This window comes from Pseudophryne corroboree, chromosome 8 (assembly GCF_028390025.1).
Source record: "Pseudophryne corroboree isolate aPseCor3 chromosome 8, aPseCor3.hap2, whole genome shotgun sequence".
Taxonomy (NCBI): domain Eukaryota; kingdom Metazoa; phylum Chordata; class Amphibia; order Anura; family Myobatrachidae; genus Pseudophryne; species Pseudophryne corroboree.
Genome location: NC_086451.1, coordinates 212981786 through 212999101, shown reverse-complemented (window position 1 = coordinate 212999101; position 17316 = coordinate 212981786).

The window sequence follows — 17316 nt, the reverse complement described above, 5'->3', positions numbered from 1 at the left end:
TGAGTGTAATGCCTACTGCTGCTGGCGCTGCTGTTGTTGCTGCTGGGAGTCGATCGTCATCCCAGAGGGGAAGTCGTAAGCCCACTTGTACTACTTCCAGTAAGCAATTGACTGTCCAACAGTCCTTTGCGAGGAAGATGAAATATCACAGCAGTCATCCTGCTGCAAAGCGGATAACTGAGGCCTTGACAACTATGTTGGTGTTAGACGTGCGTCCGGTATCCGCCGTTAGTTCACAGGGAACTAGACAATTTATTGAGGCAGTGTGCCCCCGTTACCAAATACCATCTAGGTTCCACTTCTCTAGGCAGGCAATACCGAGAATGTACACGGACGTCAGAAAAAGACTCACCAGTGTCCTAAAAAATGCAGTTGTACCCAATGTCCACTTAACCACGGACATGTGGACAAGTGAAGCAGGGCAGGGTCAGGACTATATGACTGTGACAGCCCACTGGGTAGATGTATGGACTCCCGCCGCAAGAACAGCAGCGGCGGCACCAGTAGCAGCATCTCGCAAACGCCAACTCTTTCCTAGGCAGGCTACGCTTTGTATCACCGCTTTCCAGAATACGCACACAGCTGAAAACCTCTTACGGCAACTGAGGAAGATCATCGCGGAATGGCTTACCCCAATTGGACTCTCCTGTGGATTTGTGGCATCGGACAACGCCAGCAATATTGTGTGTGCATTAAATATGGGCAAATTCCAGCACGTCCCATGTTTTGCACATACCTTGAATTTGGTGGTGCAGAATTTTTTAAAAAACGACAGGGGCGTGCAAGAGATGCTGTCGGTGGCCAGAAGAATTGCGGGACACTTTCGGCGTACAGGCACCACGTACAGAAGACTGGAGCACCACCAAAAACTCCTGAACCTGCCCTGCCATCATCTGAAGCAAGAAGTGGTAACGAGGTGGAATTCAACCCTCTATATGCTTCAGAGGTTGGAGGAGCAGCAAAAGGCCATTCAAGCCTATACAATTGAGCACGATATAGGAGGTGGAATGCACCTGTCTCAAGCGCAGTGGAGAATGATTTCAACGTTGTGCAAGGTTCTGATGCCCTTTGAACTTGCCACACGTGAAGTCAGTTCAGACACTGCCAGCCTGAGTCAGGTCATTCCCCTCATCAGGCTTTTGCAGAAGAAGCTGGAGACATTGAAGGAGGAGCTAACACGGAGCGATTCCGCTAGGCATGTGGGACTTGTGGATGGAGCCCTTAATTCGCTTAACAAGGATTCACGGGTGGTCAATCTGTTGAAATCAGAGCACTACATTTTGGCCACCGTGCTCGATCCTAGATTTAAAGCCTACCTTGGATCTCTCTTTCCGGCAGACACAAGTCTGCTGGGGTTCAAAGACCTGCTGGTGACAAAATTGTCAAGTCAAGCGGAACGCGACCTGTCAACATCTCCTCCTTCACATTCTCCCGCAACTGGGGGTGCGAGGAAAAGGCTCAGAATTCCGAGCCCACCCGCTGGCGGTGATGCAGGGCAGTCTGGAGCGACTGCTGATGCTGACATCTGGTCCGGACTGAAGGACCTGACAACGATTACGGACATGTCGTCTACTGTCACTGCATATGATTCTCTCACCATTGAAAGAATGGTGGAGGATTATATGAGTGACCGCATCCAAGTAGGCACGTCACACAGTCCGTACTTATACTGGCAGGAAAAAGAGGCAATTTGGAGGCCCTTGCACAAACTGGCTTTATTCTACCTAAGTTGCCCTCCCACAAGTGTGTACTCCGAAAGAGTGTTTAGTGCCGCCGCTCACCTTGTCAGCAATCGGCGTACGAGGTTACATCCAGAAAATGTGGAGAAGATGATGTTCATTAAAATGAATTATAATCAATTCCTCCGTGGAGACATTGACCAGCAGCAATTGCCTCCACAAAGTACACAGGGAGCTGAGATGGTGGATTCCAGTGGGGACGAATTGATAATCTGTGAGGAGGGGGATGTACACGGTGATATATCGGAGGATGATGATGAGGTGGACATCTTGCCTCTGTAGAGCCAGTTTGTGCAAGGAGAGATTAATTGCTTCTTTTTTGGTGGGGGTCCAAACCAACCCGTCATTTCAGTCACAGTCGTGTGGCAGACCCTGTCACTGAAATGATGGGTTGGTTAAAGTGTGCATGTCCTGTTTATACAACATAAGGGTGGGTGGGAGGGCCCAAGGACAATTCCATCTTGCACCTCTTTTTTCTTTAATTTTTCTTTGCGTCATGTGCTGTTTGTGGAATGTTTTTTGGAAGGGCCATCCTGCGTGACACTGCAGTGCCACTCCTAGATGGGCCCGGTGTTTGTGTCGGCCACTAGGGTCGCTTATCTTACTCACACAGCTACCTCATTGCGCCTCCTTTTTTCTTTGCATCATGTGCTGTTTGGGGAGTGTTTTTTGGAAGGGCCATCCTGCGTGACACTGCAGTGCCACTCCTAGATGGGCACGGTGTTTGTGTCGGCCACTAGGGTCGCTTAGCTTAGTCATCCAGCGACCTAGGTGCAAATTTTAGGACTAAAAATAATATTGTGAGGTGTGAGGTATTCAGAATAGACTGAAAATGAGTGGAAATTATGGTTTTTGAGGTTAATAATACTTTGGGATCAAAATGACCCCCAAATTCTATGATTTAAGCTGTTTTTTAGTGTTTTAAAAAAAAAACACCCGAATCCAAAACACACCCGAATCCGACAAAAAAAAGGTTTTGCCAAAACGCGGTCGAACCCAAAACACGGCCGCGGAACCGAACCCAAAACCAAAACACAAAACCCGAAAAATTTCAAGTGCACATCTCTAATATATATATATACCCAGCGGAGCGCTGCTTTGGACTGAGGTATTGTGTGCTGGTCCCAATCCTCTCTGTGTCACTGCATTGAGGGCTGTTTGGGATTATTGTGCTGTTTCACTAACGTGTTGTTACTGCTCTGTGTTATAACTCTGTGTTTTCTGCTATAAGCATATCTGGGAAAGAGTCTGTGTGTCTCTCTTGCAACACCAAGTTTATACCCTCTTCACAAGGGTCTCTACTATGTACTAGAGATGAGCGCCTGAAATTTTTCGGGTTTTGTGTTTTGGTTTTGGGTTCGGTTCCGCGGCCGTGTTTTGGGTTCGACCGCGTTTTGGCAAAACCTCACCGAATTTTTTTTGTCGGATTCGGGTGTGTTTTGGATTCGGGTGTTTTTTTAAAAAAACACTAAAAAACAGCTTAAATCATAGAATTTGGGGGTCATTTTGATCCCATATTATTATTAACCTCAAAAACCATAATTTCCACTCATTTTCAGTCTATTCTGAATACCTCACACCTCACAATATTATTTTTAGTCCTAAAATTTGCACCAAGGTCGCTGGATGACTAAGCTAAGCGACACTAGTGGCCGACACAAACACCTGGCCCATCTAGGAGTGGCACTGCAGTGTCACGCAGGATGTCCCTTCCAAAAAACCCTCCCCAATCAGCACATGACGCAAAGAAAAAAAGAGGCGCAATGAGGTAGCTGACTGTGTGAGTAAGATAAGCGACCCTAGTGGCCGACACAAACACCGGGCCAATTTAGGAGTGGCACTGCAGTGTCACGCAGGATGTCCCTTCCAAAAAACCCTCCCCAATCAGCACATGACGCAAAGAAAAAAAGAGGCGCAATGAGGTAGCTGACTGTGTGAGTAAGATTAGCGACCCTAGTGGCCGACACAAACACCGGGCCCATTTAGGAGTGGCACTGCAGTGTCACGCAGGATGTCCCTTCCAAAAAACCCTCCCCAATCAGCACACGACGCAAAGAAAAAAAGAGGCGCAATGAGGTAGCTGACTGTGTGAGTAAGATAAGCGACCCTAGTGGCCGACACAAACACCGGGCCCATTTAGGAGTGGCACTGCAGTGTCACGCAGGATGTCCCTTCCAAAAAACCCTCCCCAATCAGCACATGACGCAAAGAAAAAAAGAGGCGCAATGAGGTAGCTGACTGTGTGAGTAAGATTAGCGACCCTAGTGGCCGACACAAACACCGGGCCCATTTAGGAGTGGCACTGCAGTGTCACGCAGGATGTCCCTTCCAAAAAACCCTCCCCAATCAGCACATGACGCAAAGAAAAAAAGAGGCGCAATGAGGTAGCTGACTGTGTGAGTAAGATTAGCGACCCTAGTGGCCGACACAAACACCGGGCCCATTTAGGAGTGGCACTGCAGTGTCACGCAGGATGTCCCTTCCAAAAAACCCTCCCCAATCAGCACATGACGCAAAGAAAAAAAGAGGCGCAATGAGGTAGCTGACTGTGTGAGTAAGATTAGCGACCCTAGTGGCCGACACAAACACCGGGCCTATTTAGGAGTGGCACTGCAGTGTCACGCAGGATGTCCCTTCCAAAAAACCCTCCCCAATCAGCACATGACGCAAAGAAAAAAAGAGGCGCAATGAGGTAGCTGACTGTGTGAGTAAGATTAGCGACCCTATTGGCCGACACAAACACCGGGCCCATTTAGGAGTGGCACTGCAGTGTCACGCAGGATGTCCCTTCCAAAAAACCCTCCCCAATCAGCACATGACGCAAAGAAAAAAAGAGGCGCAATGAGGTAGCTGACTGTGTGAGTAAGATTAGCGACCCTAGTGGCCGACACAAACACCGGGCCCATTTAGGAGTGGCACTGCAGTGTCACGCAGGATGTCCCTTCCAAAAAACCCTCCCCAAACAGCACATGACGCAAAGAAAAATAAAAGAAAAAAGAGGTGCAAGATGGAATTGTCCTTGGGCCCTCCCACCCACCCTTATGTTGTATAAACAAAACAGGACATGCACACTTTAACCAACCCATCATTTCAGTGACAGGGTCTGCCACACGACTGTGACCGATATGACGGGTTGGTTTGGACCCCCCCCAAAAAAGAAGCAATTAATCTCTCCTTGCACAAACTGGCTCTACAGAGGCAAGATGTCCACCTCATCATCACCCTCCGATATATCACCGTGTACATCCCCCTCCTCACAGATTATCAATTCGTCCCCACTGGAATCCACCATCTCAGCTCCCTGTGTACTTTGTGGAGGCAATTGCTGCTGGTCAATGTCTCCGCGGAGGAATTGATTATAATTCATTTTAATGAACATCATCTTCTCCACATTTTCTGGATGTAACCTCGTACGCCGATTGCTGACAAGGTGAGCAGCGGCACTAAACACTCTTTCGGAGTACACACTTGTGGGAGGGCAACTTAGGTAGAATAAAGCCAGTTTGTGCAATGGCCTCCAAATTGCCTCTTTTTCCTGCCAGTATAAGTATGGACTGTGTGACGTGCCTACTTGGATGCGGTCACTCATATAATCCTCCACCATTCTTTCAATGGTGAGAGAATCAAATGCAGTGACAGTAGACGACATGTCCGTAATCGTTGTCAGGTCCTTCAGTCCGGACCAGATGTCAGCATCAGCAGTCGCTCCAGACTGCCCTGCATCACCGCCAGCGGGTGGGCTCGGAATTCTGAGCCTTTTCCTCGCACCCCCAGTTGCGGGAGAATGTGAAGGAGGAGATGTTGACAGGTCGCGTTCCGCTTGACTTGACAATTTTCTCACCAGCAGGTCTTCCAACCCCAGCAGACTTGTGTCTGCCGGAAAGAGAGATCCAAGGTAGGCTTTAAATCTAGGATCGAGCACGGTGGCCAAAATGTAGTGCTCTGATTTCAACAGATTGACCACCCGTGAATCCTTGTTAAGCGAATTAAGGGCTCCATCCACAAGTCCCACATGCCTAGCGGAATCGCTCCGTGTTAGCTCCTCCTTCAATGTCTCCAGCTTCTTCTGCAAAAGCCTGATGAGGGGAATGACCTGACTCAGGCTGGCAGTGTCTGAACTGACTTCACGTGTGGCAAGTTCAAAGGGCATCAAAACCTTGCACAACGTTGAAATCATTCTCCACTGCGCTTGAGACAGGTGCATTCCACCTCCTATATCGTGCTCAATTGTATAGGCTTGAATGGCCTTTTGCTGCTCCTCCAACCTCTGAAGCATATAGAGGGTTGAATTCCACCTCGTTACCACTTCTTGCTTCAGATGATGGCAGGGCAGGTTCAGTAGTTTTTGGTGGTGCTCCAGTCTTCTGTACGTGGTGCCTGTACGCCGAAAGTGTCCCGCAATTTTTCTGGCCACCGACAGCATCTCTTGCACGCCCCTGTCGTTTTTTAAATAATTCTGCACCACCAAATTCAAGGTATGTGCAAAACATGGGACGTGCTGGAATTTGCCCATATTTAATGCACACACAATATTGCTGGCGTTGTCCGATGCCACAAATCCACAGGAGAGTCCAATTGGGGTAAGCCATTCCGCGATGATCTTCCTCAGTTGCCGTAAGAGGTTTTCAGCTGTGTGCGTATTCTGGAAACCGGTGATACAAAGCGTAGCCTGCCTAGGAAAGAGTTGGCGTTTGCGAGATGCTGCTACTGGTGCCGCCGCTGCTGTTCTTGCGGCGGGAGTCCATACATCTACCCAGTGGGCTGTCACAGTCATATAGTCCTGACCCTGCCCTGCTCCATTTGTCCACATGTCCGTGGTTAAGTGGACATTGGGTACAACTGCATTTTTTAGGACACTGGTGAGTCTTTTTCTGAGGTCCGTGTACATTCTCGGTATCGCCTGCCTAGAGAAGTGGAACCTAGATGGTATTTGGTAACGGGGGCACACTGCCTCAATAAATTGTCTAGTTCCCTGTGAACTAACGGCGGATACCGGACGCACGTCTAACACCAACATAGTTGTCAAGGCCTCAGTTATCCGCTTTGCAGCAGGATGACTGCTGTGATATTTCATCTTCCTCGCAAAGGACTGTTGAACAGTCAATTGCTTACTGGAAGTAGTACAAGTGGGCTTACGACTTCCCCTCTGGGATGACCATCGACTCCCAGCAGCAACAACAGCAGCGCCAGCAGCAATAGGCGTTACACGCAAGGATGCATCGGAGGAATCCCAGGCAGGAGAGGACTCGTCAGAATTGCCAGTGACATTGCCTGCAGGACTATTGGCATTCCTGGGGAAGGAGGAAATTGACACTGAGGGAGTTGGTGGGGTGGTTTGCGTGAGCTTGGTTACAAGAGGAAGGAATTTACTGGTCAGTGGACTGCTTCCGCTGTCACCCAAAGTTTTTGAACTTGTCACTGACTTATTATGAATGCGCTGCAGGTGACGTATAAGGGAGGATGTTCCGAGGTGGTTAACGTCCTTACCCCTACTTATTACAGCTTGACAAAGGGAACACACGGCTTGACACCTGTTGTCCGCATTTCTGTTGAAATAGTTCCACACCGAAGAGCTGATTTTTTTGGTATTTTCACCAGGCATGTCAACGGCCATATTCCTCCCACGGACAACAGGTGTCTCCCCGGGTGCCTGTCTTAAACAAACCACCTCACCATCAGAATCCTCCTGGTCAATTTCCTCCCCAGCGCCAGCAACACCCATATCCTCCTCATCCTGGTGTACTTCAACACTGACATCTTCAATCTGACTATCAGGAACGGGACTGCGGGTGCTCCTTCCAGCACTTGCAGGGGGCGTGCAAATGGTGGAAGGCGCATGCTCTTCACGTCCAGTGTTGGGAAGGTCAGGCATCGCAACCGACACAATTGGACTCTCCTTGTGGATTTGGGATTTCGAAGAACGCACAGTTCTTTGCGGTGCTACTGCTTTTGCCAGCTTGAGTCTTTTCATTTTTCTAGCGAGAGGCTGAGTGCCTCCATCCTCATGTGAAGCTGAACCACTAGCCATGAACATAGGCCAGGGCCTCAGCCGTTCCTTGCCACTCCGTGTGGTAAATGGCATATTGGCAAGTTTACGCTTCTCCTCCGACAATTTTATTTTAGGTTTTGGAGTCCTTTTTTTACTGATATTTGGTGTTTTGGATTTGACATGCTCTGTACTATGACATTGGGCATCGGCCTTGGCAGACGACGTTGCTGGCATTTCATCGTCTCGGCCATGACTAGTGGCAGCAGCTTCAGCACGAGGTGGAAGTGGATCTTGATCTTTCCCTAATTTTGGAACCTCAACATTTTTGTTCTCCATATTTTAATAGGCACAACTAAAAGGCACCTCAGGTAAACAATGGAGATGGATGGATACTAGTATACAATTATGGACGGACTGCCGAGTGCCGACACAGAGGTAGCTACAGCCGTGAACTACCGTACTGTGTCTGCTGCTAATATAGACTGGTTGATAAAGAGATGTCGTAGTATGTATGTATGAAGAAGAAAGAAAAAAAAAACCACGGTTAGGTGGTATACAATTATGGACGGACTGCCGAGTGCCGACACAGAGGTAGCCACAGCCGTGAACTACCGTACTGTACTGTGTCTGCTGCTAATATAGACTGGTTGATAAAGAGATGTCGTAGTATGTATGTATAAAGAAGAAAAAAAAAACCACGGTTAGGTGGTATACAATTATGGACGGACTGCCGAGTGCCGACACAGAGGTAGCCACAGCCGTGAACTACCGTACTGTACTGTGTCTGCTGCTAATATAGACTGGTTGATAAAGAGATGTAGTAGTATGTATGTATAAAGAAGAAAGAAAAAAAAACCATGGGTAGGTGGTATACAATTATGGATGGACTGCCGAGTGCCGACACAGAGGTAGCTACAGCCGTGAACTACCGTACTGTGTCTGCTGCGACTGGATGATAAATAATGATATAAAAAATATATATATATCACTACTGCAGCCGGACAGGTATATATATTATATAATGACGGACCTGCTGGACACTGTCTGTCAGCAGAATGAGTTTTTTATAGAATAAAAAAAAAAACACCACACAAGTGAAGTCACACGACGAGTGTTTAACTTTTTCAGGCAATCACAATATAGTATACTACTAACTATACTGGTGGTCAGTGTGGTCAGGTCACTGGTCAGTCACACTGGCAGTGGCACTCCTGCAGCAAAAGTGTGCACTGTTTAATTTTAATATAATATGTACTCCTGGCTCCTGCTATAACCTATAACTGGCACTGCAGTGCTCCCCAGTCTCCCCCACAATTATAAGCTGTGTGAGCTGAGCACAGTCAGATATATAATATATACATAGATGATGCAGCACACTGGGCTGAGCAGTGCACACAGATATGGTATGTGACTGTCTTGTACTCCTGGCTCCTGCTATAACCTATAACTGGCACTGCAGTGCTCCCCAGTCTCCCCCACAATTATAAGCTGTGTGAGCTGAGCACAGTCAGATATATAATATATACATAGATGATGCAGGCATGCAGCACACTGGGCTGAGCAGTGCACACAGATATGGTATGTGACTGAGTCACTGTGTGTACCGTTTTTTTCAGGCAGAGAACGGATATATTAAATAAAACAACTGCACTGCTGGTGGTCACTGTGGTCAGTCACTAAACTCTGCACTCTCTTCTACAGTATCAGCCTCAGGTCAATCTCTCTCTCTCTCTCCTAATCTAAATGGAGAGGACGCCAGCCACGTCCTCTCCCTATCAATCTCAATGCACGTGTGAAAATGGCGGCGACGCGCGGCTCCTTATATAGAATCCGAGTCTCGCGAGAATCCGACAGCGTCATGATGACGTTCGGGCGCGCTCGGGTTAACCGAGCAAGGCGGGAAGATCCGAGTCGCTCGGACCCGTGAAAAAAAACATGAAGTTCGTGCGGGTTCGGATTCAGAGAAACCGAACCCGCTCATCTCTACTATGTACCCAGTGTTCTCTGACTTCACAAGGTAGTGGCTTGCAGGAACCAGAATGGTTAGAATAATTTAAAACAATGATTATTAATATACATTCAGAGTTAGCTGCTGCAAAGCAAGAAAGACAGACCCTGAAACAGTCTGTAGATGATTTCTTGGTTAAGACTGCTGACCACAGACAGGCTACTCAGCTCCCTCTGATGGTCTCTCATAAACGCACAGGTGCTCCAGTCTGATTCTGATACTGAAATACTAGAGTTCTGGAGGTGGTAGATGACAATGTTCTGTCCCCTGGGGTTGAGGACTTGATTTTTGCTATTACAGAAGCCCTCAACATACAAGATAAGGAGACAGAACCAGAAGAGGAATTGTTTTTTAATGTGGAACCAAAATCCTCTGTCACCTTCCCTATCTCAAGTTGAATGCAAAGAAGAAGGGAGGGGGGGGGGGATGTCTCAAACGTGGTGCACTCAATTGTAAAGTGTCATTTTTATTAGTACATAGTTTAAGAAATGAGTTAAAAAGCGAAAATAAGGTTAAAAATGTTAAAGTGAGATAGCAAAGAGTGGAAAGTGTTTTAAAGAAGATGCACGGTGTGCTTTATGGCTCCAATATCCAATATTTCTCTTACGTCCTAGAGGATGCTGGGGACTCCGTAAGGACCATGGGGTATAGACGGGCTCCGCAGGAGATAGGGCACCTAAAAAGAACTTTTACTATGTGTGTGCACTGGCTCCTCCCTCTATGCCCCTCCTCCAGACCTCAGTTAGATTATGTGCCCAGAGGAGAATGGGTGCACTGCAGAGAGCTCTCCTGAGTTTTCTGTTGAAAAATAATTTTGTTAGGTTTTTTATTTTCATGGAGTCCTGTTGGCAACAGGCTCTCTGCATCGTGGGACTGAGGGGAGAGAAGCAGGGCTGGCTTAACGGTTGGGCTCTGTTTCTAAGGCTACTGGACACCATTAGCTCCAGAGGGAGTCGGAACACAGGTCTCACCTGGGGTTCGTCCCGGAGCCGCGCCGCCGTCCTCCTCACAGATGCCGAAGATAGAAGCCGGGTGAGTATGAGAAGGCAGAAGACATCATAGGCGGCAGAAGACATCAGATCTTCATGAGGTAAGGCGCGCAGCGGTAAGCTGCGCGCCATTGCTCCCATTCACACACACACACACACACACACACACACACACACACACACACACAGCAGCACTGAAGGGTACAGGGCGCAGGGGGGGGCACCCTGGGCAGCAATAAACCTCACATTTGGGCACTGACAAGGTAGATTAGGCTGCTGGGCAGTAATTCTACGATCCCCCGCCATTTTCTATAAAAAAATCACCGGGACCGAAGCCCGCCGTCGGGTGGGCGGAGCTTGATCCCCAGCACTAACTAGCGCCATTTTCTTCACAGAAGCTGCATGAGGAAAACGCTGGCTCCCTGGTCTCTCCCCTGCTGAACATTCAGGCTGGAAAAAAGAGGAGGGGGGCATTTTGAGCGCAGTGAGTGGGAATCTGGTCATTTTATATATAAAACCGCTATCTGGTCATATTTTTCCAGTGTTATTAAGCGCTGGGTGTGTGCTGCCATACTCTCTCTCTGTCTCTCTTAAGGGCTTGGTTGGGGTTTTGTCCCCTTATAGGTTAATCCCTGTGTGTGTGGGGTGTTGGTACGTGGTGTCGACATGTCTGAAGCGGAAGGCTTTTCCAAGGAGTAGGTGGAGCAAATGAGTGGTGTGTCCCCGTCGGTTGTGCCGACTGAGGAATGGATGGACATGTGGCATATGTTGAATGCAAGTGTGGCTTCCTTACATAAGAGGCTTGATAAGGCTGAATTAGGGGGGACATCAGGGGGTCAATCCTCGGATTGGACCGACTCACAGGGCCCGTCGGGGTCTCAAAAGCGTCCCTTAACACAAGACACTACTACCGACACGGACTCTGATTCCAGTGTCGACAATGATGAAGTGAAATTGCACCCTAGGGTGACAAAAAGCATTCAGTGTATGATTGTGGCAAATAGGGATGTGTTGCATATTGCGGATGAACCCTCGGTCCCCGACACAAGGGTGCACATGTTTAAGGGAAATAAACAGATTATAGATTTTCCCACATCTCATGAACTAAATGATTCCAAAAAACATATGGAAGTTCTACCCTATAAGGGAGATGTATTGTTTGGGGATGGGCTGACGGACCTGGTTTCCACAGCTACAGCAGGTAAATCAAACTTTTTACCATTTATTCCCCAACAGCAAAAGAAAGTACCACCCTATCAGATGCAGTCCTTTCGGTCGCACAAGTCCAGAAGATGTCAGGGATCCTCCTTCCTTGCCAGAGGTAAGGGCAGAGGCAAAAGAGCACCTGCTTCGGCAGGTGCCCAGGAACAAAAGTCCTCCCCGGCTACTCCAAAACCCACAGCATGACGCTGGGGCTCCCCTGAGGGAGTCCGCATCGGTGGGGGCACGTCTTCGACTTTTCAGCCAGGCCTGGGTCAGCTTAGGCCTGAATCCTTGTGTGTTGGAAATAGTTTCCCAGGGTTACAAACTGGAATTCAAGGAGGTGCCCCCGCGCCGATTTTTCAAATCGGCCCTACCAGCTTCCACATCGGAATGGGATGTAGTCTTAGCTGCAATTCAAACGCTGTGTCTACAGCAAGTAATAATCAGGGTTCCCCTGAACCAGCAGGTTACTACTCAACCCTATTTGTGGTCCCGAAACCGAACGGTTCGGTCAGACCTATTTTGAATCTGAAATCCCTAAACCTGTACATAAAAAGATTCAAATTCAAAATGGAATCACTCAGAGCGATAATAGCCAATATGGAGGAGGGGGAGTTTATGGTGTCTCTGGACATAAATGATGCGTACCTTCATGTCCCCATATATTCCCCCCATCAGGAATACCTGAGATTCGCTGTACAGGATTGTCATTACCAATTTCAGACGTTGTCGTTTGGGTTTTCCACGGCCCCGAGGATTTTCACCAAGATAATGGCAGAAATGATGGTGGTCCTGCGCAAGCATGGAGTCACAATTATCCCATACTTGGACGATCTCCTAATAAAAGCGATATCCAGAGAGAAATTGCTGAGCAGTGTGGCGCTCTCTCTGAGAGTGCTCCAGCAACACGGTTGGATTCTAAATCTACCGAAGTCACAGTTGATTCCGACAACTCGACTAACGTTCCTAGGTATGATACTGGATACGGAACAAATGAAGGTCTTTCTCCCACTGGAGAAAGCCCAGGACATCCAGAACATGGTCAGAGACCTGCTAAAAACGAAAAGGGTGTCAGTTCACCAATGCACTCGAGTTCTGGGAAAAATGGTGGCGGCCTACGCGGCCATTCCCTTCGGAAGGTTCCATGCAAGGACTTTTCAATGGGCCCTTCTGGACAAGTGGTCCGGGTCCCATCTGCACTTACATCGGAAAATAACTCTGTCCCCAGGGGCCAGGGTGTATCTCCTGTGGTGGTCGCAGGTTCGGAATTCAGGATTGGATCCTAGTTACCACGGACGCGAGCCTCCGAGGATGGGGAGCAGTCACACAAGGAAGAAATTTTCAGGGACTGTGGTCAGACCAGGAGTCCTGTCTACACATCAATGTGTTGGAACTCAGGGCCATTTACAACGGCCTTCGACAAGCGGAGAGTCTTCTTCGAAACCTACCGGTTCTGATTCAATCAGACAATGTCACAGCAGTGGCTCATGTGAACCGCCAAGGCGGGACAAGAAGCAGAGTCGCGATGGCGGAAGCCATAAGGATTCTTCGCTGGGCGGAAAATCACGTAAGCGCTCTGTCGGCTGTCTTCATTCCGGGAGTGGACAACTGGGAGGCAGACTTCCTCAGCAGACACGATCTCCATCCAGGAGAGTGGGGACTTCATCAAGAAGTCTTTGCAGACGTAACTCGTCTTTGGGGAACTCCTCAAATAGACATGATGGCATCACGCCTCAACAAGAATCTTCGGAGGTATTGTGCCAGGTCTCGGGACCCTCAGGCAGTAGCAGTAGATGCACTGGTAACACCGTGGGTGTTCAAATCGGTCTACGTGTTTCCTCCTCTTCCTCTCATCACAAAAGTGTTGAGGATCATAAGACGAAGAAGAGTACAGACGATACTCGTTGTCCCAGACTGGCCTCGAAGGGCCTGGTACTCGGATCTACAAGAGATGCTCACAGGAGATCCCTGTCCTCTTCCTCTGAGGGAAGACCTGTTGCAACAGGGGCCCTGTGTATTTCAAGACTTACCGCGGTTACGTTTGACGGCATGGCGGTTGAACGCCGAATCCTAGCGAAAAAGGGGATTCCGGAAGAGGTCATCCCTACTTTAATAAAGGCTAGGAAGGAGGTGACGGTAAAGCACTATCACCGTATCTGGCGAAAGTATGTGTCTAGGTGTGAAACCAAGAATGCACCTACGGAAGATTTTCATCTTGGTCGTTTTCTCCACTTCCTACAGACAGGAGAGGATATGGGCCTGAAATTAGGCTCTGTTAAGGTACAGATTTCAGCCCTCTCGATTTTCTTTCAGAAGGAATTGGCTTCTCTTCCAGAAGTCCAGACGTTTGTAAAGGGAGTGCTGCACATCCAGCCCCCTTTTGTGCCTCCAGTGGCACCATGGGACCTGAACGTGGTGTTGCAGTTCCTAAAATCACACTGGTTTGAACCGCTTAACAAGGTTGAGTTGACATTTCTTACCTGGAAGGTGGTCATGTTGTTGGCCTTAGCATCAGCAAGGCGAGTGTCAGAATTGGCGGCTTTGTCACACAAGAGCCCCTACTTGATTTTTCATGTGGATCGAGCTGAATTGAGGACACGTCATCAATTTTTGCCTAAAGTGGTTTCTTCATTCCATATGAATCAACCTATTGTGGTGCCTGTGGCTACAAGTGACCTGGAGGATTCCAGATCCCTGGACGTAGTCAGGGCCTTAAAGATTTATGTAGCCTGGACGGCTAGAATTAGGAAAACAGAGGCTCTGTTTGTCCTGTATGCTGCTAATAAGATTGGCGCACCTGCTTCGAAGCAGATTATTGCTCGCTGGATCTGTAATATGATTCAGCAGGCTCATTCTACGGCTGGATTGCCGGTACCAAATTCGGTTAAGGCCCATTCCACTAGGAAGGTGGGTTCTTCTTGGGCGGCTGCCCGAGGCGTCTCGGCATTACAGCTTTGCCGAGCGGCGACTTGGTCGGGGTCAAACACTTTTGCTAAATTCTGCAAGTTTGATACCCTGGCTGATGAGGACCTAGCGTTTGCTCAGTCGGTGCTGCAGAGTCATACGCACTCTCCCGCCTGATTGGATGCTTTGGTATAAACCCCATGGCCCTTACGGAGTCCCCAGCATCCTCTAGGACGTAAGAGAAAATAAGATTTTAAACCTACCAGTAAATCTATTTCTCCTAGTCCGTAGAGGATGCTGGGCGCCCATCCCAGTGCGGAAACTCTGCAAGACTTGTATATAGTTGTTGCTTACATAATGGTTCTGTTACAGTTGGAATCGGTCTTGGACCGTTACTGTTATTGTTCATACGGTTAACTGGTTATGTATGATCCAGGTTACATGGTATGATTGGTGTGGGCTGGTATGAATCTTGCCCTTGGATTTCTAAATCCTGCCTTGTATTGTCCATCTCCTCTGGGCACAGTTCTCTAACTGAGGTCTGGAGGAGGGGCATAGAGGGAGGAGCCAGTGCACACCCATAGTAAAAGTTCTTTTTAGGTGCCCTATCTCCTGCGGAGCCCGTCTATACCCCATGGTCCTTACGGAGTCCCTAGCATCCTCTACGGACTAGGAGAAATAGATTTACCGGTAGGTTTAAAATCTTATTTTTGCACCAATAGAGATATCACAGAGGGATAACTATATACACGGTATATAACCTATTCTTGTGTTCACCTGCTGATCTATATCTGTGAATAAACCTCTTATGTGTTGCCAATAAAAGTTTATTGTTATATTGTCTCACTTCAATGTCATTTATGAAGTTAACATAAATGGTCAAGAATGTATTTCAAGATTTTATATTATCCAAACTCCTGCCTTATAAATGTCTGTAACTGTTCCTAAGTGGTGTTATTCCACTGCAATAGCCATCCTCATATAAGGACATGGATAGATTATTCCTCATACATGGGGGGTAATTCCAAGTTGATCGCAGCAGGAATTTTGGTAGCAGTTGTGAATTATGTCTCATTAAAGGCCGTGCCACGGCTTTGGCGGTCTCGGCTCACAGAGCCCTGTGGCTGCGACAATAGTCAGCAGATGCTGATTCCAAAAGGGGTGTTGAGAACCTTCCTTTTACAGGGGATGCCTTGTTTGGAGAAGAACTAAACAAGTGGATATCTCAGGCAATGGCAGGTAAGTCTACCTATCTGCCGTCTGCTGCACCTCCTGCTAGACGTCCCTACCCTGGGCTCTCTCTGCAGTCCTTTCGTGTGACAAAATTCAGAGGCAGAGCCAGAGGTGCGTCCAATGCTGCCAAAGGAACTTGTGGTAAACCACCAGCTGCTGGAGCTCTGTACCAGGCCTCCGGATCCTCATCCTCAAAGCCCTCCACGTGACGGTTGGCCCCACCATCGAGGCGACTTCCAGGTATGCGCTCAATTTCAGCACTTCGCCCATATGTGGGTAAAGTCCTGCCGGGATCCTTTGGTGAGGGAGCTCATATCTAAATGATACCGGCAGGAATTTCAGGAACTACCTCCTCTCAGATTCTTCAAGTCGGCCTTACCGGCTTCACCTGTAGCATGAGTTACCTTGCAAAAAGCCATTCAAAAACTGCTTTCCACAGGCGTTATTGTTCCAGTATCTCCTCCGCTGCAAACAAAGGGATTTTAATCAAGTATTTTTGTGGTTCTGAAGCCAGATGGCTCAGTACAGCCGATCTTGAACCTTAAATCCCTGAACCTATATCTTTGCGTGTTCAAATTCAAGATGGAATCCCTAAGGACGGTGATCTCCGGTCTGGAGGAGGGGGAGTTCCTGGTATCTATGGATATCAAGGATGCCTACCTTCATATCCCAATATGGCCACCTCATCAGGCGTACCTTCGGTTCGCTGTACTGGATCACCAGTTCCAGGCCTTACCCTTTGGTCTCTCCACAGCTTCAAGGGTATTCACAAAAGTCATGGCAGAGATGATGCTGCAATTGCACAAGATGGGAGTCAACATAGTCCCATACTTGATCTGCTGGACAAGTGGTCAGGTTCTCACCTGCACATGCACCACAGTACAACTCTTTCACCAAAAGCACAGATATCCCTGTTATGGTGGCTACAAGTCTCTCACCTTGTGAAGGGTCGGTCTTTCAGCACCCAGTCTTGAACCCTACTGACAACGGATGCCAGTCTCAGGGGTTGGGGTGCTGTGATCCAGGGGGCCCAGTTCCAGTAGAAGTGGTCGAGTCAGGAATCTGCCTTCCCATAAATGTCCTGGAACTCAGGGCAATTTACAATGCTCTTCTGCAAGCCACCTATCTCCTTTGGAATCAAGCAATCCAGGTGCAGTCGGACAACGCCACGGTGGTGGCGTACATCAACCGACAGGGAGGAACAAGCAGTAGGGCCGCAATGTGAGAGGTGTCAGGGATACACCTCTTGGC